General features: G+C 45.0%; 1 protein-coding gene across 5 annotated transcripts in view; it reads left to right on the top strand.

Moving 5' to 3' along the window:
• The window catches only part of ripor3 (RIPOR family member 3), a 72,533-nt gene that overhangs the window by 22,781 nt on the left and 26,769 nt on the right, over positions 1-22,983 (top strand). The window contains exon 1 of one of the 5 annotated variants that reach the window (XM_036949846.1): positions 22,303-22,648. The exons of the other annotated variants lie outside the window; for them this stretch is intronic. The gene's annotated coding sequence lies outside the window, so the exon portion shown is untranslated. Of the gene's footprint in view, positions 1-22,302; positions 22,649-22,983 lie in introns of those variants that run through there. 5 annotated transcript variants of the gene reach the window in all.

Below are 22,983 nucleotides of genomic sequence, written 5' to 3'. Positions count from 1 at the left end.
GTGTGCGCTCTGAACACTCCAGGAGCGAAACGCTCTGAATTTACAAATGGACAATCTGACAACGCTCTGAATTTTTGAACGCCCAGAGCTCACTCTGAGCACACTCTGGCAATCAAGATTGAATGTACGAACACACCCTTAATGACTATTAATTCCAACCCAAAGCCCTTAGTTTGCTGTGCGCTGTGTATATCATCTCAGGAGTGTAAGACACAGCTGCCAGTTGGAGAGGGGGGATTTTCAACAATTTTAGTGTCCTATTTACTGAACACTAATTCAAACATAGCACATGGGACAGCAACCCATTCCATCTCATCCCAAAGAGGTCTGGGGATTGTGCAGACCACTCAAGTAAACTGAACTTGGTGTCATGTTTCATGCAAAGTTTTTCAACACCTCAATTGTCCAGTGTTGATGAGCAAGTGCCCACTGGATACACTTCTTGTTTTATTTGATATGAGTGGATTGTGATCGCCTGCTACAATAGCCCATCCATAATAAGGTTCGTCGAGTTGTGCGTTCTGAGATTACGTTCTGTACACCACTGTTGTGCTGCACCGTTATTTGTCTATTGGTCGCCCGCCTTTTAGCTTGCATGCCTTTTGCCATTCTCCTTCGACCTCTCTCATGAATGAGCTGTTTTTGCCCACAAGACTGCCGTCGACGGGAACCATTCTTGGTAAAATCCTAGACACTGTCATGAGTGAAAAGCCCAAGAGAGCGGCTGTTTCTGAAATACTGGATCCGGCACACTCAAGTGACTTACAGTAGTGAATGCATACATTTTTTTGTTGGTGGCCCCAGTAGGAATCAGACCTCCCATCCTGGCATTGAAAGCACCATGCTCTACCAACTGTCACACTTTTTTTTTGCACTAAAACACTTCTGGAATTCTGATGGGTTTGCAAAGGGGGACATGATGCCATCTTAAGAACCCAGGAGCAACACACTGGAATGCATTTCCTGCCTCAAAGCAGAGAGGGACAGAGGAAAACTGAGGATATTTATTTGATTAATTTAACCTTTATTTCGACAGGGAGTCATGCTGAGACCAAGTTCTCTTTTACAGATGAGCCCTGAATCAAACATACACATCACTACACTCAATACACATCAATATACATATAGAAATACACAAAATGCAAAACACAATCATATAAAACAAACACGTTCTTCAGTATAAAGGCCCTCATTCAGCCATCTAAATAGCCCCAGAGACACCAACGCTTCCAATTGCAAAAAAACTAAAATCAGATTAACCTAACTCAGCGGATATCGAAGGGCTCTTCAGAGTTAGCCATCCTTGAGATTGAGTCTGGCAGCTCGTACGTCTGTAACAATGAAGTAAGGTACAGCAGAAGTTTATGCAAGTCAAGAGGGCTTTATAAACAAAAAGAGTGCAATGCATCAATCTACGAGACTTCAAAGAGGGTCAGGCCTACTTTCTGATACAGAAAGCAATGATGTGTACAGAACCTGTCGCCTGTAATAATGCGTAGTGCGTTATGATAAACAATTTATCAAAGTTACGAAATTTATTGTGCTAAGCATGAACAGCACTTGACGGTGGTCCTCATACATTGTTATTATAAAGCTTTCATGGTGACATACAGTGGCCTGTGAAAGTATTCACCCCCCTTGGCATTTTTCCTATTTTATTGCCTTACAACCTGGAATTGAAATAGATTTATTTTAGGTTTGTATCATTTGATTTATACAACAAGCCTACCACTTTGAAGATGCAAAATATTTTTATTGTGAAACAAACAAGAAATAAGACAAGAAAACTGAAAACTTGAGCATGTGTAACTATTCATCCTGTCCCCCCCAAAAGTCAATACTTTGTAGAGCCACCTTTTGCAGCAATTACAGCTGAAAGTCTCTTGGGGCATGTCTCTATAAGCTTGGCACATCTAGCCACTGGGATTTTTGCCCATTATTCAAGGCAAAACTGCTCCAGCTCCTTCAAGTTGGATGGGTTCTGCTGGTGTACAGTAAATCTTTAAGACATACCACAGATTCGATTGAGAATTGGATTGAGGTCTGGGCTTTGACTAGGCCATTCCAATACATTTAAATGTTTCCGCTTAAACCACTCGAGTGTTGCTTTAGCAGTATGCTTAGGGTCATTGTCCTGCTGGAAGGTGAACCTCCGTCCCAGTCTCAAATCTCTGGAAGACTGAAAAGTTTTCCCTCAAGAATTTCCCTGTATTTAGCGCCATCCATCATTCCTTCAATTCTGACCAGTTTCCCAGTCCCTGCCGATGAAAAACATCCTCACAGCATGGTGCTGCCACCACCATGCTTCACTGTGGGGATGTTGTTCTCGGGGTGATGAGAGGTGTTGGGTATGTGCCAGAAAAAGCGTTTTCCTTGATGGCCATAAAAATCAATTTTAGTCTCATCTGACCAGAGTACCTTCTTCCATATGTTTGGGGAGTCTCCCACATGCCTTTTGGTAAACAGCAAACGTGTTTTCTTATTTACTTCTTTAAGCAATGGCTCTTTCTGGCCACTCTTCCATAAAGCCCAGCTCTGTGAAGTCTACGGCTCAAAGTGGTCCTATGGACAGATACTCCAATCTCTTTTTAACAATGGATTTACTGCTGCTCCGTGGGATGTTCAAAGTTTTGGATATTTTTTTATAACCCAACCCTGATCTGTACTTCTCCACAACTTTGTCCCTTACTTGTTTGGTGAGCTCCTTGGTCTTCATGGTGTCGCTTGCTTGGTGGTGCCCCTTGCTTAGTGGTGTTGCAGACTGGGGCTTTTCAGAACAGGTGTTTATACATGTATACTGAGATCATGTGACAGATAATGTGGCACTTAAATTGCACACAGGTGGACTTTTTTTTACTAATTATGTGACTTCTGAAGGTAATTGGTTGTGCCAGATCTTATTTAGGGGCTTCATAGCAAAGGGGGTGAATACATATGCACGCACCACTTCTCAAGCTCTGTCAAGCTGGATGGGGAGCGTCGCTGCACAGCTATTTTCAGGTCTCTCCAGAGATGTTCGATCAGGTTCAAGTCCGGGCTCTGGCTGGGCCACTCAAGGACATTCAGAGACTTGTCCCATTCCACTCCTGCGTTGTCTTGGCTGTGTGCTCAGGGTTGTTGTCCTGTTGGAAGGTAAATCTTCGCCCCACTCTGAGGTCCTGAGCGCTCTGGGGCAGGTTTTCATTAAGGATTTTTCTGTACTTGCTCCATTCGTCTTTCCCTCGATCCTGACTAGTCTCTCAGTCCCTCCGGCTGAAAAGCATCCCCACAGCATGATGCTGCCACCCCCATTCTTCACCGTAGGGATGGTGCCAGGTTCTTCCTCCAGATGTAACGCTTGGCATTCAGGCCAACAAGTTCAATCTTGGTTTCATCAGACCAGAGAATCTTGGTTCTCACGGTCTGAGAGTCTTTAAGTGCCTTTTGGCAAACTCCAAGTTGGCTGTCATGTGCCCTTTACTGAGGATTGGTTTCCGTCTGGCCACTCTACCATAAAGGCCTGATTGGTGGAGTGATGCAGAGATGGTTGTACTCTGGAAGATTCTCCCATCTCCAAAGAAGAACTCTGGAGCTCTGTCAGAGTGACCATTGGGTTCTTGGTCACCTCCTTGACCAAGGCCCTTCTCCCCCGATTGCCGGGCGGCCAGCTCTAAGAAGAGTCTTGGTGGTTCCAAACGTCTTCCATTTAAGAATTATGTAGGCCACTGTGCTGTCTCTGAGCTCTACAGAGAATTCCTTCGACCCAATGGCTTGGTTTTTACTCTGACCTGCAGTGAGGGACCTTATACAGGTGTGTGCCTTTCCAAATCATATCCAATCATTTTAATTTACCACAGGTGGACATTTCAAGGATGATAAATGGAAACAGGATGCACCTGAGCTCAATCTCGAGTCTCATAGCAAAGGGTCTGAATACTTATGTATATAAGGTATTTCAGTTTGTTTTTTGTTTTTTGGCAAAATTTCTAAAAACCTGCTTTCACTTTTTCATTGTGGTGTATTGTGTGTAGATTGATGAGGATGTTTTATTTAATCAATTTTAGAGTAAGGCTGTAACGTAACAAATGTGGAAAAAGTCAAGGGGTCTGAATATTTTTCGAATGCACCATACGACATCTTGGTCCTCTTCCCTGCTATTCAAATCTGAAATTGGAACAGCATTATCTGGTACTGATGCAGCTGTTTAAACCTGTTACGGCTGCTGTCCCTGTACAGGGATCAACATCAGCGCACATCAGCGGACATTTCAGAGTGACAACTAATAGTACTCGATACAACTCAAACTTTCATTAAAACACACATGCAGGGTACTCAATTAAAGCTACACTCGTTGTGAATCTAGCCAACATGTCAGATTTTTAAAATGCTTTTCGGCGAAAGCATGAGAAGTTATTATCTGATAGCATGTAACCCCCGAAATACACAAAGGGGACGTAAACAGAATAATTAGCGTAGCCGGCGCTACACAAAACGCAGAAATAAAATATAAAACAGTCATTACCTTTGATGAGCTTCTTTGTTGGCACTCCTATATGTCCCATAAACATCACAATTGGGTCTTTTTTTCGATTAAATCCGTCCATGTATACCCAAAATGTCCATTTATGAAGGCCGTCTGATCCATGGAAAAGCACCGTTTCAAAACGCACCGTCATTTTTTAAAATTAAAAAAGTTACCTTTGACAAAACACTTCAAACTACTTTTGTAATCCAACTTTAGGTATTAGTAAACGTTAATAATCGATCAAATTGATCACGGGGCGATCTGTATTCAATAGCAGCACGTTTTGAAATCATGGTCCACATTCTCTCTTTCATTACTTCCTGTGGTGTGCTCGACGACAGCAAGTGCCTATTCCTCATGTTACCAAGAATTAATTTAAAATCAATTAACAGTACTGGTGACATCGTGTGGAAGCTGTAGGCATTGTAAACATCTATTTTCCCTTGCCATAGACAATACAGAGACTGGCGGAGGGATATTTTTGGTTTTTTTTTGTGAACAGTTTTCCTTGGGATTTTTCCTGCTAAACGCGTTCGGTTATAGTCACAGACATGATTTAACCAGTTTTATAAACTTCAGAGTGTTTTCTATCCACACATACTAATCATATGCATATACTATATTCCTGGCATGAGTAGCAGGACGTTGAAATGTTGCGCGATTTTTAACAAAAAGCTGCAAAAATTCGCAGCCTCTTTAACAGTTTTAAGTAACTGCATCAACAACATTTTATGTATCTTTTTAAGACAACTGACATTTTTACCACTTTCTTAACAAGTTAGAAAAAAGTAAACTTCTCTGCTATTCAAATTTGTCAATGGAACATACATTCACATTATAAATCTTTCATGGTGACATACAGGGTATATGACCACACAGACCAATGAAGAGTGTGAGAAAGATTTCCACTGTCTGTAAAGAGAAGAGCGGGATGTACATTGATCCTGCTGCTCTGATTGGATGGAGTGAAGCTGTCTCCGTTCACTCGCTTCATATTTCACCTGATCACTTCTCATCGCACTTCTTTCAGTTTTCACACACAACAACTGTAGTTTAGACACTGACCACAGCTACTGACCACAACCATACACCTCTGACCCAAACTACTGAACCAGACCACAACCACAAAACTACTGACCACTACTGACCACAACTACTGACCCCAACTACTGACCACAACCACACAACTACTGAGCAATATTACTGACCACAACTACTGATCTCAACTACTGACCACAACCACACAACTACTGAACACTATTACTGACCACACAACTACTGAACCGCACAACTAATGACCACAACCACACAACTAATGACCACAGTTAGTGACCACAACCACACAACTACTAAACCACAACTACTGACCAAAACCACAAAACTACCGATCACACCTACTGACCACAACTACTGAACACAACTACAAAACTTGGGACCGCAATGACTGACCACTACTAACCATAACTACTGACCATAGCTACTGACCACTACCACAAAACTACTCACCAAAACTACTGAACACAACTACAGACCACAACCACAAAACGACTGACCACAATGACTGACCACTACTGACCACAGCTACTGACCACAACCACACAACTACTGAACCAAAACTACTGACCACAACCATACAACTAATAACCACAAAACCACTGAACCATATAAGTTATGACCTCAACTACTGACCACAACCACAAAACTACTGACCACAAGCACACAACTACTGACCACAACTACTGACCAGGTCCATACTGTAGGGACCAAAGAACCTTCAACACAACCACACAACAACACAATTACTTACCACAACTATTGACCACAACTACTGACCGTAACTACTGACCGCAACTGGCACTGTCATAGTATTCCACCTTTCCAACAAGTCAGTTCTTCAAATTTCTGCCCTGCTAGAGCTGCCCCGGTCAACTGTAAGTGCTGTTATTGGGAAGTGGAAATGTCGAAGAGCAACAATGGCTCAGCCGCAAAGTGGTAAGCCACACAAGATCACAGAACAGGACCGCTGAAGCGCATAGAGCATAAAAATCGTCCTTGGTTGTCCCCGGTTGCAACACTCACAACCGAGTTCCAAACTGCCCCTGGGAGCAACGTCAGCACAAGAACTGTTCATTGGGAGCTTCATGAAAGGGGTTTCAATGGCCGAGCAGACACACACAAGCCTAAGATCAATGCCAAGTGTCAGCTGGAGTGGTGTAAAGCTCTGGACTCTAGAACAGTGGAAACGTGTTCTCTGGAGTGATGAATCACGCTTCACCATCTGTCTGACGGACAAATCTGGGTTTGGCGGATGTTAGGAGAATAGTACCCGCCGGAATGCATAATACCAACTGTAAAGTTTGGAGGAGGACGAATAATGGTCTGGGATTGTTTTTCGTGGTTGGAGCTAGGCCCCTTCATTCCAGTGGAGGGAAATCTTAACACTACAGCAAACAATTGTAATGGCGCTGGGGAGGAGAGTTGGACAAGAAGGATTTACTCCAGACACCCGAACAGGCCCTCATCCCCGTCATTTGCAGGAGAAAGAGATGGAAGAGTTATCAATGAAGGAGATTGTGGTGCCTTGTGAGGATCCGCCAACGAGTGACTAATTTGCCTTTGTCATCGTTCCTATTGGCCAACGTTCAATAGCTGGATAATGAATTGAACGAACTAAAAGCACATATATCCTACCAACGGGACATTGAAAAGTGTTAAATCTTATGTTTCACCTGGCCGTGGCTGAACAACAACATGAATGACATACAGCTGGTGGATTATACACTGTATCGGCAGGATAGAAGAGCAGCCTCTGGTAAGAGAAGGGGTGGCGGTCTATATAGACTTGTAAACAATAGCTGGTGGATGATTTCTAAGGATGTCTCAAGGTTTTGCTTGACTGAGGTAGAGTATCTCATGATAAGCTGTATACCGATTCTCTACCTAGAGAGTTTTCATCTCTATTTCCGTAGCAGTCTACATACCACCACAGACCGATGCTGGCACTAAGAACGCACTCAATTAGCTGTATACCGTCATAAGCAAACAGGAAAATGCTCATCCAGGGGCGGTGCGCCTAGTAGCCGGGGACTTTAATGCAGAGAAACTTAAATACGTTTTACCTCATTTCTACCAGCATGTTAAATGTGCAACCAGCGGGAAAAAAACTCTAGACCACCTTTACTTCACACACAGAGACGGGTACAAAGCTCTCCCTCACCCTCCATTTGGCAAATCTGACCAGAATTCTATCCTCCTGATTCCTACTTACAAGCACAAATTAAAGCAGGAAGCACCAGTGACTCAGTCAATAAAAAAAGTGGTCAAATGAAGCAGATCCTAAGCTACAGGACTGTTTTGCTAGCATAGACTGGAATATGTTCAGGGATCCTTTGATGGTATTGAGGAGTACACCACATCGGTCACTAGCTTCATAAATAAGTACTGTGACAGTTTGCTTGGTACTGGGTCCTTGCGGCGACACGGAGAAGAGCGGCCCGGGCCTTCCTCCAGGTGAGATGACAACGGCGCATTTGATCAAGAACAGAGGGGACCGCAACCTCAACCTCTTGGGCGGGGAACAAGGTGGGTTCGTAACCCAGAGCACACTCGAAAGGTGACATACCTGACGAGGCGTTGGTGAGGGTGTTGTGGGCATATTCAACCCAGGGTAGCTGAGCAACCCAGGAGAAAGGGTTAGTAGAAGTCACGCAGCGTAGGGTAGTCTCCATCTCCTGGTTGCCCCGTTCGGTCTGGCCGTTGGTCTGGGGGTGATATCCAGAAGAAAAACTGACATTGATACCAAGAGCTGAACAGAAGGATCTCCATATCTGTCAGAGGGAATGCCTTGCAGACGAAACACATGGGATACCAGCAGGTCCTCAGTTTCCCTGGAAGGGAGCTTGGAGAGTGAATCGCTGTGGAAAATCTGTCAATAATGGTGAGGACGACTGAGTTACTATTAGATGGGGGAAGGCCAGTGATGAAGTCTAGAGCTATGTGTTACCAGTGGCGACTGGGTATGGGAAATGGGTTTTAGTGGAGGTTTTGTTCCGGGGATAGACCGAGCAGGCTGAGACAAACTCCCAGGCATCTCTCTCCATAGTGGGCAACCAAAAGTGCTGATGCAGGAAGGTGAGGGTCCGGTTTATACCAGGGTGACAGGTGAGGCAGGTAGAATGGGCCCACTGAAGAACATCAGAGCGAACAGAATCAGGAACAAACAGAGCATTTCTAGGACTGGTCAGGCTGGTGGCAACAATGCAGGTGGATGGCACAATGGAATCAGGCTGAGAACCAGTGTTGTCGGTGGTGAACTGGCGGGAGAGGGCGTCAGGCTTGGTATTCCTAGAACTGGGGCGATGAGTGTGAAATTGAATCTACCGAAGAACAAAGCCCACCTGGCTTGTCGGGAGTTCAGATGTTTGACGGTCTGGATGTAGGACAGGTTTTTGTGGTCTGTCCACACAATGAAGGGGAGTACAGAGCCCTCCAGCCAGTGACATTACTCCTCAAGAGCCAGCCTAACTGCCAGGTGTTCCCGGTTACCGATGTCAAAATTGTTCTCTGCAGGTGAGAGTTTACGGGAAAAGAATGCACATGGTTGGAGCTTCTGATCAGAGGGGGAATGTTGAGACAGAACAGCATCTATCCCGATGTCGGAGGCGTCCACCTCCACGATGAACCGGAGTTCTGGGTCCGGCTGAGTGAGGACCGGAGCGGAAGTGAAGTGGCGCTTGAGTTCCAGGAACGCTGCCTCTGCCTCAGGGATCCAGTGAAACGGAGTGGAGGTGGAGGTGAGAGGGGTGAGAGGTGCTGCCAGATGGCTATAGTTGCAGATGAAACGTCTGTAAAAATGGGCAAACCCCCAGGAAACGCTGTAGCTGCTTCAGGTTAGAGGGCGCAGGCCACTCTGTGACTGCCATGACCTTGGTGGGGTCCATACGTAACTCCCCCTGTGCAATAATATATAACCCAGGAAGGACACCGAGGAAGCAGGAAACTCACATTTCTCAGCTTTGACAAAAAGCTTATTCTCCCACAGCCGCTGGAGAACTTGATGAACGTGTTGCTGGTAAGCCCCAGGGTCCTTGAATATGAATGTCATCCGAATAGACAAAAATGAAGCGTCCAATCACATCCCTCAGCACATCATTGACTATGTTCTGGAAAACAGCAGGAGAGTAAGACCAAAAGGCGTGACCAAATACTCAAACTGGCCAAGTGGTGTGTTAAACGTAGTTTTCCACTCGACCCCCTCTCTGATGGGGACAAGGTGGTAGGCATTCTGGAGGTTGACTTTGGTGAACACCATGGCACCATGGAGGGAGACAAAAGCAGAACTGATGGCAAGGGACACTTGTTTTTCACTGTGATATTTTTCAGCCCATGGAAGTCTACGCACGGCCTCAGTGACGCATTCGTCTTATTTACAAAGAAAAAAACAGTATCCACCGGAGAGTATGAAGGCCTGATAAGTCCTGCAGCCAGGAAATCCTGGATGTACTTCTCCATAGCCTTGTGCTCGGAGCAAGAGAGGTTATACGACCGGCTACTGGGGAGATTAGCTCCAGGCAGGAGGTCAATGAGGCAGTCATACGGCCGTTGAGGCGGCAGCGGCAGGGCGTGGAGCTTGCTGAACACAGGACCTAGATTGTGATACTCGGGAGCAACTGTTGACAGGTCCGGAGGTTATGGAATGGACTGGGGCACAGACAAGGCAGGAGCAAGGGCAGAATGTAAACAATTAGAGTGACAAAATGAACTCCAAGTGGTTGTCCAGTCGATCTGAGGGTTGTGCAGCTTTAACCATGGATGGCCAAGAACCAGAGGAGAGTGAGGGCAGTCGATTATGTGGAAACTGATCCTTTCCTGGTGGTTTCCAGAGAGATGACAGGGACGGTCCTCTACCAGACACTGTCCCAGACTCTCCCAGACACTCCCAGACAGCTGTCCATTGAGAGCGTTGACATCGAGGGGTGGATCGAGTGGAACAGTGTCCAGGCCCAACTGAGTAACGACACCACGGTCCAGGAAACTCTCGTCGGCGCCCCAGTCGATGAGAGCTGGCAGAGGAAAAGCCTGGCTCTACCGCACGAGGACGCCGTCAAGCAGGGGTCTGGGGGGCGATGGGCAGGCAATTTGGCTCAACAGTATATCCCCCATTATTGCAGAGATTGCCGAGCCACCTCTTTTGCTGGACACAGGGAACAAGTGGAAACAAAGTGACCAACCTGGTCATAGTATAGGCAGCTCCTAGTGCTGATTCGCTGCTGCCTCTCCTCTGGAGAGAGACAGGCCCGGTCGAGCTGCATGGGTTCAGGTTCTGGAAGAGACTTGGGGAGGGAGGCAGTCGGGGAAGCAGAACAAGGCAAGGAATCAGATGTTATGGGGCATGCAACCTTACCTGCCTCTCCCTCTGACGCTCACGGAGATGGTTGTCGATTCGGATGGCGAGAAAGATGAGTTCAGCGAGTCCATCAGGCTTATTCCTGGACACCAACTCGTCCTTGATGGTCTCAGTGAGAGCATTCTGGAATGCTCCCTGAAGGGCCTCCTCATTCCAGCCTCTCTCAGCGGCAAGAGTGTGAAACTCGATCGCCACTTCAGCGACACTATGGGAGCCTTGACGGAGGGACAGGAGTCATTTAGCGGCATCCTTAGCATTGACAGGGTGGTCAAAGACTCTATTCATCTCCTCCGTGAAGTTGGAGCAGGTGAAGCAGATGGGAGACTGTCTATCCCACACCGCCATGGCCCAGGAGAGCTCTGCTCCACGGAGGCAGCAAATCAGGAAGGAAATCTTGGCCCATTCGCTAGCATAAGAGTAGGGCTGTTGCTCGAACACTAGTGAACATTGTACCAAAAAGGCTCTACAAGTTCTGAGGTTGCCATCATAACGCTCAGGAGCCCAAACAAATGGCGGAGGAGAAGGACTAGGGGCTGGTTGCGAGCTCTGGGGGAAGGTCCGGCCCTGCAGGTCAGAAAGGCTCAGTAAAAACTAATTGACGGTTGGGGTTTTAGGGCTTGGTCATGTTGCTCGAGCAGGGTGCCTTGGCAGGCGAGGGTTTGGTGGAGAGGATCTAAGTCTGCTGGGTTCATATCTTGGGCCAGATCGTACAATTACGTGGGGTGGAGCAGGTAAACCCAAGTGCAGACACAGATGAGGAGACAGGGATAAGGTAACCAAGCTATTTATTGAAAAGCGGGGGGTGCGGGGGGGGGGGGGGGGGGTGCATGCCAGGGGTAGCTTGGGTGGGTAGCAGGGAACCAGGAACTGAGGCTGTGGCTGCAAGGGGAGAAAAGGGCATGGTAAGCAGGTCCGAAGCGGAATCCAAGGAAGCAGTAGAGCGGGGGTCCAGGGCTGGGAAGCAGGACTGACGAGACAAGGGACTGGAGACAGGGTCCAGAGTCAGGACGGATGGAACTGTAGCGGAGAGAAAAGCAGTGTAAGGCTAGGGAAAACAGGCACCACAGGATAACACTATCTATGCAGGAACAAACGGCTTGAAATGCAGACTGACTGAGCAGAGGCTACAATCTGGCAGCGTGGGAGTGGCAGGGCTGAGTATGAGGTCTTGATTATGGAACAGGTTGCAGCTGACTCCAGCACACCTGTCTCCACTCACACAATCAGACACACCCACACAGCGAGAGAGAGGGAGAGAGCACTGGGGGAGTGGCGGCAGGTTAGGGAGACACATGATGAGAAGTAGAGGGCGGGGCAGGGGCAGATGTAACGCAGTTATGGTGCTGCTAGCAGCGGATTGTCGAAGCTGGTGAGATAACAGCTTGCCAGCTTTCTATCCATGTTCATAGAATTTTTGCCTTGACTTAAACAGCTGCTCCGTTTGTTTGGTGGAAAGATTGACAAATTCAGATTGGTGTAGCAGTCTCTATTTGTAGAGTTCAGAAGTCGGAGAAGAGGCATATCTGTTGTGCACATCTAGAATGAGTTGAGATAGCTCCAATAAGCGTTGGGTGCACTCTTTGTTGTCAAAGACCCTATGGTAGAGTGAGACACGTCAGGGGTGCAGTTTATCTGTAAAAAGACATCAATGTGATATGTTGATATGTATTTTTTAAAGGCACTACAGGATAGTAGTAGTGGATCAAGTTGCCATGCGCGTAGTGACACACTACTGTCCGGAAAGCGGATATCTAGCTGGACAGGGCTACGGTCTGATATAAAGATGCTGTGTTATTGGCTATTAGTTACAAAAGGAAGAATTCTATTGTCCAGCAGGACCAAGTCAATCATAGAGTATGAGCGGTGGACTGGAGAAAGAAAAGAGTACTGTTTAGCAGTGACATTGCTCCTCCTCCATGGATCAGATACATTTTAGGATTCTACAAATTAGTTTATTACTGCATCTGATTTTGAAATGACATCGTTGGGCTTCGGTCTGAACCTGTCTAGACTTGGATGCAATACACAATTGAAATCTCCGGCCAATATTAAATGATGAGAGTTAAGGTCGGGAAGTGTTGAGATGAGGTCAGAGAAAAATTTAGCGTCATCCAATTAGGAGCATAGCATATCTGCCATTAGTATCTGAAATTACTTTGGAGGAGCCTTTTCTGATAAGGATGGCTGCCCCTCTGGCCTTAAAACCAAAGTTGGAGTGAAATATTGGGTCTGCCCATCCTCCCTTTAATTTATCATGGTCGCTGGACCGGAGATGGGTCTCTTGGAGAAAAACAATGTCCGGATTTAAGGACTTAAGATGAGCACACACTCGGCTATGCTTGACCACCTGGTTAATTCCTTTCATGTTTCAGCTGATAATGCATGTGGAGCCTAGAGTATGTGAATTAGACAAAGTCACAGTAATCAGAAATTAATGTTAGTACGATCTGAAAGGTCAGAGTAATAAAACGCAAAGAAAATACAAAAAAGCTAAAAACAACAAAATACCCAGAAGAAAACCTTGGACCCCTATGCTGGCCTTCCCCCTGTCGGAAGGCAGCATCTACCTCTCTTAGACTAGAGCAAAATGCTACCATGTTAAACTGAACCTAAGTAGAGCTCTGTCCAGGGCGAACATAATCAAATTTACACCTAGGGAAAGGGATTCTGGAGGGAACCAACTCAGCTATCCAAGGTATCTTATGCAATATGCATATTTCAAGGATAGTAAAACAATATATAAAAAGGAGGTATAGGTATATGTCCCCCCCCCACCAACCCCACCCACTTGGGATGACTTAAAACAAAATATGTATACAGTTGAAGTCAGAAGTTTACATGCACTTAGGTTGGAGTCATTAAAACTAATTTTTCAACCACTCCACAAATTTCTTGTAAACAAATTATAGTTTTGGCAATCTATTTTGTGCATGACACAAGTAATTTTTCCAACAATTGTTTACAGGCAGATTATTTCACTTATAATTCACTGTATCACAATTCCAGTGGGACAGAAGTTTACATACACTAAGTTGACTGTGCCTTTAAACAGCTTGGAAAATTCCAGAAAATGATGTCATGACTTTAGAAGCTTCTGATAGGCTAATTGACATCAGTTGAGTCAATTGGAGGTGTACCTGTGGATATATTTCAAGCCCTACCTTCAAACTCAGTACCTCTTTGCTTGACATCATTGGAACATTTTAAAAAATCAGCCAAGAACTAAAGATTGTAGACCTCCACAAGTCTGGTTCATCTTTGAGAGCAATTTCCAAACGCCTGGAGGTACCACTTTCATCTGTACAAACAATAGTACGCAAGTATAAACACCATGGGACCACGCAGCCGTCATACCGCTCAGGAAGGAGATATGTTCTATCTCCTGGAGGTGAACGTACTTTGGTGCGAAAAGTGCAAATCATTCCCAGAACAACAGCAAAGGACTTTGTGAAGATGCTGGAGGAAACAGGAACAAAAGTATCTATATCCACAGTAAAATAGTCCTATATCAACAAAACCTGAAAGGCTGCTCAGCAAGGAAGAAGCCACTGCTCCAAAACCACCATAAATAAGCCAGACTACGGTTTGCAACTGCACATGGGGACAAAGATAATACTTTTTGGAGAAATGTCCTCTGGTCTGATGAAACAAAAATATAACTGTTTGTGGCCATAATGACTATTGTTATGTTTGGAGGAAACAGGGGGAAGCTTGCAAGCGGAAGAACACCATCCCAACCGTGAAGCACGGGGGTGGCAGCATCATGTTGTGGGGGTGGCAGCATCATGTTGTGGGGGTGTTTTGCTGCAGGAGGGACTGGTGCACTTCAAAAAATTGATTGCATCATGAGGGAGGGAAATTATGTGGATATATTGAAGCAACATCTTGGTCGCAAATGGGTCTTCCAAATGGACAATGACCCCAAGCAGACTTCCAAAGTTGTGGCAAAATGGCTTAAGGACAACAAAGTCAAACTATTGGAGTGGCCATCACAAGGCCCTGACCTCAATCCCATATAATATTTGTGGGCATAACTGGAAAACTGTGTGCGAGCAAGGAGGCCTACAAACCTGATTCCGTTACATCAGCTCTGTCAGGAGGAATGGGACAAAATTCACCCAATTTATTGTGGGAAGCTTGTGGAATGCTACCCGAAACGTTTGACCCAAGATAAACAATTTAAAGGCAATGCTACCAAATACAAATTGAGTGTATGTAAACTTCTGACCCACTGGGAATGTGATGAAAGATATAAAAGCTTAAATAAATCACTCTCTCCACTATTATTCTGACATTTCACATTCTTCAAATAAAGTGGCGATCCTAACTGACCTAAAACAGGGATTTTTTACTGGGATTAAATGTCAGAAATTGTGAGAAACTGAGTTTAAATGTATTTGGATAAGGTGTATGTAACCTTCTGACTTCAACTGTATATACTGTATTTTATATTGTCTATTGCATCTTGCACATGCCGCACGGCCATCGCTCATCCATATATTTGTGTGTATAAGGTAGTTGTTGTGGAATTGTTAGATTACTTGTTAGATATTACTGCACTGTCGGAATTCGAAGCACAAGCATTTCGCTACACTCGCATTAACATCTGCTAACCATGTGTATGTGACCAATACAATTTGATTTGATTTGATTTTTATACATGACCCAGAGCATGATGGGATGTTAATTTCTTTGGAATTGCTCAGGAACCACACCTGTGTGGAAGCAACTGCTTTCAATATACGTTGTATCCCTCATTTACTCAAGTGTTTCCTTTATTTTGACAGTTACCTGTACATGTAGTTCACTACTCCCCAACTCTGGCGATAAATATGTTGATTGCGTCAACGAGGATGTGTAAACTAAGCTATGACATACATGGACATACAGCACATATTTGACATGTCATAAATACCTCAGTAATTGCATGTAATTGCATGAATCAATCCAAGATGGCGTAGCAGTATCCCTTGTATATATCGTTTTACATCTTTTTCTTCGCATATCTTTTAAAATATTTTGCTAAATCCCAACATCTAAATACTCTCCTGCAACCCACCTCACCCAATGTAGCGTGGATCTGCTTTTTTTCTCTAAAGTATTAATATTTACTTCGGATCTGGAATCCCTCAACTGAAGCTAGCCAGCTAACTACCAGCTATCAGTCAGCAAACCATTGCCAGCAGTCATCAGCTAACATTCAACTCGGAAAGCTCTCGCCAGTTCGAACAACGTGACTCTAACCAGAGCATAACGGACCTTTTATTTTTATCCCCGGATTCCTACCGCAAACTGAACATTTTCATCTGGATCTTCACAACTTGCTAACCACAATCCCGGATGACTACTCCTGGCTAGCGTTTCCATCCCACAAGCAAGCACCAATTAGCTTGAAGCTAGCCCGGTCAGGGCTCCTGTGCTACCACCAAAGCATTCTCCTGGGCTACAATATCCGGACCCATTCTACAGCCGGTACGGGGCATGGAACCCGGCAGATCCCCTACGACTGGAATGCCAACATAATCTGCCCGAGGACTCCAACATGCCCCTCTGGCGCGACGCCCGCTGAAGGCCCGATATGCAAACCAGCAAGGCCTGCTAGCTACCTAGAGCTACTTGGAACCATACTCATTCCACGACTGGTCTATCGACGTCACCGCACGAAGAGGCAAAAACAGACTTACCCCCATCGCGACGTCCCCCAAAGGCTAACTTTCTAGCCCCTGCTATCTGCTTGCTTGCTAACCTGGTCTGCTAACTGCTAGCTCGCCGAGCCCAGTCTGCTAACTGCTAGCTTGCCTGCCCGGTCTGCTAACTGCTAGCCGCTGCTAACTGCTTGCTTGCTCACCCGGTCTGCTAACTGCTAGCCCCTGCTAACTGCTTGCTTGCTAACCCGGCCTGCTAACTGCTAGCTTGCCGGTCTACTAGCTGCTAGCTTGTTTAGCCCCGGCCTACTAACTGTTAGTTTGTTAGCATCGGCCTGCTAACTGTCTGAATCGCCGTGTCCCCAGCCAGCCCAACCACTCACTGGACCCATATGTTCACTTGGCCACGCATGCCTCCCTCTAATATCAACATGCCTCGTCCATTACTGTCCTTGTTAGTGATTACTGTTTATATTTCACTGTAGAGCCTCTAGCCCTGCTCAATATGCCTTAACCAACCATGTTGTTCCACCTCCGACATGTACGATGACATCACCTGGTTTAAACATCTCTAGAGACTATATCTCTCTCATCATTACTTAATGCCTAGGTTTACCTCCAATGTACTCACATCCTACCTTACCTTTGTCTGTACACTATGCCTTAAATCTATGCTATCGTGCCCAGAAACCTGCTCCTTTTACTCTCTGTTCTGAACGTGCTAGACGGCCAGTTCGTATAGTCTTTAGCCGTACCTTTATCTTACTTCTCCTCGGTTCCTCTGGTGATGTGGAGGTTAATCCAGGTCCTGCAGTGCCTAGCTCCACTCCCACCCCCCAGGTGCTCTCATTTGTTGACTTCTGTAAACGTAAAAGCCTTGGTTTCATGCATGTTAACATTAGAAGCCTACTCCCTAAGTTTGTTTTAATCACCGCTTTGCACACTCTGCCAACCCAGATGTCTTAGCCATGTCTGAATCCTGACTTAGGAAAACCACCAAAAACCCTGAAATCTCCATCGCTACCTATAATGTTTTCCGCCAAAATAGAACTGCCAAAGGGGGCGGTGTTGCAATCTACTGCAAAGATGGCCTGCAGAGTTCTGTATAACAATCTAAGTCTGTACCCAAACAATTTGAGCTTCTACTTCACCTTTCCAGAAACAAGCCTCACAATGTTGCCGCTTGCTATAGACCTCCCTCTGCCCCCAGCTGTGCCCTCGATACCATATATGAATTGATTGCCCCCCATTTATCTTCTGAGTTCGTGCTACTAGGTGACCTAAACTGGGACATGCTTAACACCCCGGCCATCCTACAATCTAAGCTTGATGCCCTCAATCTCACACAAATTATCAATGAACCTACCAGGTACAACCCCAAATCAGTAAACACGGGCACCTTCATAGATGTCATCCTAACTAATTCGCCATCCAAATACACCTCTGCTGTTTTCAATCAAGATCGCAGCGATCACTGCCTCATTGCCTGCATCCGTAATGGGTCTGTGACCAAACGACCACCCCTCATCACTGTCAAACACTCCCTGAAACACTTCTGCGAGCAGGCCTTTCTAATCGACCTGGCCGGGGTATCCTGGAATGACATTGACCTCATCCCGTCAGTAGATGATGCCTGGCTATTCTTTAAAAGTGCCTTCCTCACCATCTTAAATAAGCATGCCCCTCTCAAAAAATGTAGAACTAGGAATAGATATAGTCCTTGGTTCACTCCAGACCTGTCTGCCCTTGACCAGCACAAAAACATCCTGTGGCGTTCTGCATTAGCATCAAATAGCCCCCGTGATATGCAACTTTTCAGGGAAGTTAGGAACAAATATACACAGGCAGTTAAAAAAGCTAAGGCAAGCTTTTTCAAACAGAAATTTGCATCCTGTAGTACTAACTAAAAAAAGTTCTGGGACACTGTAAAGTCCATGGAGAATAAGAGCACCTCCTCCCAGCTGCCCACTGCTCTGAGGCTACGAAACACTGTCACCACCGATAAATCCTCTATAATTGAGAAGAGAGAGAGAGCTGCAAAATCTGGACCCCTACAAATCAGCCGGGCTAGACAATCTGGACCCCCTCTTTCTAAAATGATCTGCCGAAATTGTTGCAACCCCTATTACTAGCCTGTTCAAACTCTCTTTCGTATCGTCTGAGATTCCCAAAGTTTGGAAAGCTGCCGCGGTCATCCCCCTCTTCAAAGGGGGTGACACTCTAGACCCAAACTGCTACAGACCTATATCTATCCTAAAATGTCTTTCTAAGGTCTTCGAAAGCCAAGTTAACAAACAGATTACTGACCATTTCGAATCCCACCATACCTTCTCCGCTATGCAATCTGGTTTCAGAGCTGGTGATGGGTGCACCTCAGCCAGGTTCTAAACGACATCATAACTGCCATCAATAAGAGACATTACTGTGCAGCCGTGTTCATCGACCTGGCCAGAGCTTTCGACTCTGTCAATCACAACATTCTTATTGGCAGACTCAACAGCCTTGGTTTCTCAAATGATTGCCTCGCCTGGTTTACCAACTACTTCTCTGATTTGTCAAATCTCAGTGTGTCAAATCGGAGGGCCTGTTGTCCGGACCTCTGACAGTCTCTATGAGTGTGCCACAGGGTTCAATTCTCGGGCCGACTCTCTTTTCTGTATACATCAATGATGTTGCTCTTGCTGCTGGTGATTCTCTGATCCACCTTTACGCAGACGATACAATTCTACATACTTCTGGCCCCTCCTTGGACACTGTGTTAACTAACCTCCAGGGGAGCTTCAATTCCATACAACTCTCCTTCCGTGGCCTCCAACTGTTCTAAAACGCAAGTAAAACTAAATGCATGCTATTCAATCGATCACTGCCCGCACCTGCTCGCCCGACCAGCAGCACTACTCTGGATGGCTCTGACTTAGAATACGTGGACAACTACAAATACCTGGGTGTCTGGTTAGACTGTAAACTCTCCTTCCAGACTCACATTAAGCATCTCCAGTCCAAAATTAAATCTAGAATCGGCTTCCTTTATCGCAACAAAGCATCCTTCACTCATGCTGCAAAACATACCCTCGTAAAACTGACCATCCTACCGATCCTCAACTTCGGTGATGTCATCTATAAAATAGCCTCCCAACACTCTACTCAACAAACTGGATGCAGTCTATCACAGTGCCATCCGTTTTGTCACTAAAGCCCCATACACTACCCACCATTGCGTCCTGTACGCTCTCGTTGCTTGGCCCTCGCTTCATACTCTTCACCAAACCCACTGGCTACCGGTTATCTACAAGTCTCTGCTAGGTAAAGCCCCGCCTTATCTCAGCTCACTGGTCGCCATAGCAGCACCCACTCGTAGCACGCGCTCCAGCAGGTACAGTGCCTTGCGAAAGTATTCGGCCCCCTTGAACTTTGCGACCTTTTGCCACATTTCAGGCTTCAAACATAAAGATATAAAACTGTATTTTTTTGTGAAGAATCAACAACAAGTGGGACACAATCATGAAGTGGAACGACATTTATTGGATATTTCAAACTTTTTTAACAAATCAAAAACTGAAAAATTGGGCGTGCAAAATTATTCAGCCCCTTTACTTTCAGTGCAGCAAACTCTCTCCAGAAGTTCAGTGAGGATCTCTGAATGATCCAATGTTGACCTAAATGACTATTGATGATAAATACAATCCACCTGTGTGTGATCAAGTCTCCGTATAAATGCACCTGCACTGTGATAGTCTCAGAGGTCCGTTAAAAGCGCAGAGTGCATCATGAAGACCAAGGAACACACCAGGCAGGTCCGAGATACTGTTGTGAAGAAGTTTAAAGCCGGATTTGGATACAAAAAGATTTCCCAAGCTTTAAACATCACAAGGAGCACTGTGCAAGCGATAATATTGAAATGGAAGGAGTATCAGACCACTGCAAATCTACCAAGACCTGGCCGTCCCTCTAAACTTTCAGTTCATACAAGGAGAAGACTGATCAGAGATGCAGCCAAGAGGCCCATGATCACTCTGGATGAACTGCAGAGATCTACAGCTGAGGTGGGAGACTCTGTCCATAGGACTACAATCAGTCGTATATTGCACAAATCTGGCCTTTATGGAAGAGTGGCAAGAAGAAAGCCATTTCTTAAAGATATCCATAAAAAGTGTTGTTTAAAGTTTGCCACAAGCCACCTGGGAGACACACCAAACATGTGGAAGAAGGTGCTCTGGTCAGATGAAACTAAAATTGAACTTTTTGGCAACAATGCAAAACGTTATGTTTGACGTAAAAGCAACACAGCTCATCAGCATGAACACACCATCCCCACTGTCAAACATGGTGGTGGCAGCATCATGGTTTGGGCCTGCTTTTCTTCAGCAGGGACAGGGAAGATGGTTAAAATTGATGGGAAGATGGATGGAGCCAAATACAGGACCATTCTGGAAGAAAACCTGATGGAGTCTGCAAAAGACCTGAGACTGGGACGGAGATTTGTCTTCCAACAAGACAATGATCCAAAACATAAAGCAAAATCTACAATGGAATGGTTCAAAAATAAACATATCCAGGTGTTAGAATGGCCAAGTCAAAGTCCAGACCTGAATCCAATCGAGAATCTGTGGAAAGAACTGAAAACTGCTGTTCACAAATGCTCTCCATCCAACCTCACTGAGCTCGAGCTGTTTTGCAAGGAGGAATGGGAAAAAATTTCAGTCTCTCGATGTGCAAAACTGATAGAGACATACCCCAAGCGACTTACAGCTGTAATCGCAGCAAAAGGTGGCGCTACAAAGTATTAACTTAAGGGGGCTGAATAATTTAGCACGCCCAATTTTTCAGTTTTTGATTTGTTAAAAAAGTTTGAAATATCCAATAAATGTCGTTCCACTTCATGATTGTGTCCCACTTGTTGTTGATTCTTCACAAAAAAATACAGTTTTATATCTTTATGTTTGAAGCCTGAAATGTGGCAAAAGGTCGCAAAGTTCAAGGGGGCCGAATACTTTCCCAAGGCACTGTATATCTCACTGGTCACCCCCAAAGCCAATTCCTCCTTTGGTCGTCTTTCCTTCCAGTTCTCTGCTGCCCATGACTGGAACGTATTGCAAAAATCTCTGCAGCTGGAGACTCACATCTCCCTCACTAGCTTTAAGCACCAGCTATCAGAGCAGCTTACAGATCACTGCACCTGTACATAGCCCATCTGTAAACAGCCCATCTATCTACCTACCTCATCCCCATACTGGTATTTATTTATTTTTATTTTGCTCCTTTGACCTCAGTATCTCTACCTGCACATTCATCTTCTGCCGATCTACCATTCCAGTGTTTAATTGCTATTTTGTAATTACTTCGCCACCATGGCCTATTTATTTCCTTAAAAACTTGTTAAGGACAGTATTTCCCCTTTGGTTGAATTGCGTGCCCATAGTGAACTGCATCAAAATCTGTCCTAAATTGCTAATATATGCATATTATTATTATTATTGTATAGAAAACACTTTGAAGCTTCTAAAACCGTTTGAATTATGTATGTGAGTATAACAGAACTCACAGGGCAGGCAATCTTCCAAACTAGTTTTGGAATCCTGAAAGTTGGGGCAACTTTGACGTCATCGCCCCCTCCCTTCCCAACAAGTTATGGATCTGGAAACACTTCCTATGTCTTCCACTAGATGTCCTCATTCAGTAGAAAGTGCAATGGAGCATTTGCTGTGAACTTTGACCTAATGGGAGGGAAATTACTACAGTGTCGCAAAAGATTCATGTGCTTGAAAGCGCGTATGCGTTTGGAGTGAGTCGTCGGTTCCAATCAGCCCGAGATGAACTAGAATTGCCCGTTTGGAATGCCATTCGTTTTGTACGTTTATAACATCCTGAAGATTGATTCTGCACTTAGTTTGACCAGTTTCGTCGACCTGTAATATGTAATTTGGAAGTTTTGATGCAAAATTATCCTGGACCAGAAGTCATTTTTTGGGCATTTGAGCTGAAAGTGGTAGCAGATGCTGCTACATGGACACTAGAATTGAACATTATGAAACAAAACAATTTATTGTTGAAGTAGGACTCCTTGCAGTACATTCTGATCAAAGACCATCAAAGGTAAGGGAATATTTATGTTGTAATTTTGTATTTCTGTTGACTCCAACATAGCGCTCAGACGTAACAATGTTTCTCCGCCGTCTCAGATTATTGCAATGTTAGGCTTTTTCCGTAACGTAAAAAAAAAATGTGACACAGCGGTTGCATTAAGAACCAGTGTATCTTTAATTATATGTAGAACATGTATCTTTAGTCAAAGTTTATGATGAGTATTTCTGTTATCTGGCGTAGCTTTCTATAATTCCTCCGGACATTTTTGAGAATTTTCTGAACATGGCGTCAATGTAAACCGAGATTTATGGATATAAAATGCATAGTTCCCTGAGGGGAACGCC

The sequence above is a fragment of the Oncorhynchus mykiss genome, chromosome 17 (genome assembly GCF_013265735.2).
Source record: "Oncorhynchus mykiss isolate Arlee chromosome 17, USDA_OmykA_1.1, whole genome shotgun sequence".
Taxonomy (NCBI): Eukaryota; Metazoa; Chordata; class Actinopteri; order Salmoniformes; family Salmonidae; genus Oncorhynchus; species Oncorhynchus mykiss.
The sequence above is the reverse complement of the archived record's forward strand: the minus strand, read 5'-3'. Positions and strand labels throughout refer to the sequence as shown.